The 2,926-nt window shown below is 44.3% G+C and overlaps 1 non-coding gene across 1 annotated transcript; it reads right to left on the reverse strand.

Annotated features, from left to right (window-relative positions):
• Positions 1 to 1,768: 1,768 nt before the first annotated feature.
• Positions 1,769 to 1,841, reverse strand: TRNAF-GAA (transfer RNA phenylalanine (anticodon GAA)). The gene has a single exon. It is a non-coding gene; the product is annotated as a tRNA-Phe (tRNA).
• Between the last annotated feature and the right edge of the window lie 1,085 nt (positions 1,842 to 2,926).

The raw sequence follows: 2,926 nt of genomic DNA on the forward strand, positions 1-2,926 counted from the left end.
TCTGCATCAATGGTGATCCAGGCTTCTCTAGTCTCTTACATCATCTCCATCCCATCATTCCCTTTCCTACACTGTTTACTTATTATTTACCTCATCTTTCACGGTTCTTCTGAGATGAGCTGTCCTGTTCTTCCCTATCTCTCCTTCTTCATCATTTCCAATCGAGTTTGAGGTAAATTCACCTGAAAGTCATAGGAGTTCCTAAGGAACAGTCTCCTGAGCACAGCTCGGTGACGTTGATGCCAGCGTTATGAAGGCTGTGTTTTCCTGGATAGCATGACTGTTTGTAGCTCTTGCAAATAAAAGGAATTAGAGAAAAAGAGGACTTGAGAGGTGTGTGAGTAATACAGCATCATCCGTGGGGACACGTGCTGGGATAACAGACGAAAACAAGTACTTTCACCTGCAAGTTAACTCTCACCACACTTGCAGAAGGTAAGAGAAGGCAGGTGTCACTGTTACAGCTAGGGAAACTGAGGCACGGTGATGCAATTTGCACAGATCAGTGAGTTCAATGGAGAGGCTAAACTAAGGCTTTTTACGCTTTTTTTTTTTTTTCTTGTGGGTTGCAGCCATCTCAATTATTTAATAAAGCTTAATTTAACTGCGTAATAGGAAGACAAAGCTATAAACTCCATCAATTACTTGGTAAAATAAACCAGGGAAATTGGGTGTTCCAGTGTGTTTGGACCTGTCCATGATGTCCACAACTTGGTTATTCCTCTTCATATTGCTCTTGCCCTCACTAACAGCCAATGTCCCAGCAAAGTCTCCTCCCTTTCTTGCAGCCAGATATGACCTAGTTTTGGCTCTAGATCTTCTCTGGCTTGCCCTTGCGTCTGCTTGGGGACCATCTGAGCAAGGCACAACACCAAAAGCACCCTGTTTTCCAAGGACACTGTCACAGTAAAGTGATCTCCATTTGCACAGAGCTGGCATCCTTTCCACCCGCTGACTTACCCACCTCCAAAGAAAGCTGCAGCTCAGCGAGGGGAACAAACATACCATAGAAGGGAAGTGATCTCTGCCAAGCACCGCAGAAATGGGACACAGATGGTGTCTTAAATGAGAACGGAAGTTTATTTGGGGGCTCAGCGCATGACGTAGCATTGCAGATCTTGCAACAGATGACAGATACTGGGATTTCAGAGCGGGTGATGAGATAATTTTGAAGCAATCTCTGTCCACAGAGCTATTATAATAGTTGTCTGAAAAGAAAAGGAAAAAAAAAAGAGAGAGAAAAATTGAACTCAATCAACAGTTCTGTAAGGATCGGAATGTATAAACCTAATTTTATTTATATGTAAGTCTGGTTCTTCTGATACCCTAATCTTCATCACAGCTGTTTGTTGGCTGGTTGGTCAGCCCGGATGGTTATGCTAATTGACGAGGTGACCACTGCTAATGGAAATATATGAGGATGACATCAACCTTGCTTTTCCTTGCTGTTAGATGTAAACTTGTGTCTTTCTCCTCTACACACAGAATGGTTGGAAGTGACCTCTGGAGGTCATCTGGTCCCACTCCCTGCTCTATCAGGCCACCTAGAGCAGGTTGCTCAGGACCACACCCAGGCAGCTTTTGAGTATTTGTAAGAATGGAGACTCCACATCCTCTCAGGGCAACCAGTCTCAGGTTTCTCATCCTTTCCACATAAGAGAAATGTTCCAATACCTTCATCGACCTTTGCTGGACTCTCTTCAGTAGCTCCCTGTCTCTCTTGTGATGAAAAGCCTAGCACTAGGCACAAAAAGCTACAGGAAAACACTGCTGAAGCCCGGGTTTGAACCAGGGACCTTTAGATCTTCAGTCTAACGCTCTCCCAGCTGAGCTACTTCAGCCCTGCCCTGGTGTGAATTTTCACAAAACCTGTTGGAATATAATTGTCTTTCAGTCTTTTCAGACAAGGTTAGTTGACATTAGCTTGTGAGTCAAAAATTTCAAGGAGCAGGATACAGGGGCTGGGCTCAAAAAGCGAAGGTTCAACACATCAACATGTCAATGTATGTGACTTTAATAATAGTGTGACTCTGGAGGACGTAGAGAAGCAGATCAGGGAAACAAAACGGTTGAGAGAGGAGCAGAGTTACCCTGAGATTAGAGAAGGGATCTATCGCTCACAAGTCCTTGCAAGAAAAATAAGAAGATGGAACTTGATGTCTTCAGGTACAAAGCTATCGACGAGGAAACTGAATGTGGAGTCACAAGGGTGATGGAGGATGAAGAGAAAGACAGATTGATTATAGGGAGGGCTTAAGAGGTGGCTATGAATGGAAAAAGAGTAAAAGGGACAATCAAACGTAGACTGCTCTCTCTGTGCTTCTGATGTTGAAGAGGCCGTCTTGCCTCATTCCTCAAACCCTCTCCCTTCTTACTGCGGTTTAAGGTGTCAGACTTGGATACCAGTTGTATTCAGTAACATGGTTCTCTTCCACAGGATTGGACTCATCTGGCATGCCACAGCCGTTCCTTGGCACACAGCACATGCTGCTAATTGCAGAGTAGAGATCGGAACTGAGTGGAGCACAGAGGTATTTGCACCCCTTTCAATAAACCAAACAATAGCATCAGAGAGAATGTGGTGATTGTGTTTCCAAACTGGCCTTGCATATTGAAAATACCAAAACACAGACTGTAATATCTCAATTTCTTTTCTGCGGGGAGAGGCATGGATATGCTGGTAAGAAATGAGAAAGTGGAGCTCCTTGCTGTACCTAAAGACCAAGGTCCATATCATAAAACACATCTAAAATCTGGAGTTACACAGCAACCTTGATCTGACAACCAGCCAAGAGCATTAGCATAGAACAGACATTTCTAGTACCTTCTCGCAGAGCCCACGGAAGGATCTGGAGTCATCCATGGAACCTGGCTAATCCTTTCACATCAATCTGTCTCTCTCCAGCTAGGGAACAGGAGCTAGGCA

The sequence above is a fragment of the Caloenas nicobarica genome, chromosome 2 (genome assembly GCF_036013445.1).
Source record: "Caloenas nicobarica isolate bCalNic1 chromosome 2, bCalNic1.hap1, whole genome shotgun sequence".
NCBI classification, from domain to species: Eukaryota; Metazoa; Chordata; class Aves; order Columbiformes; family Columbidae; genus Caloenas; species Caloenas nicobarica.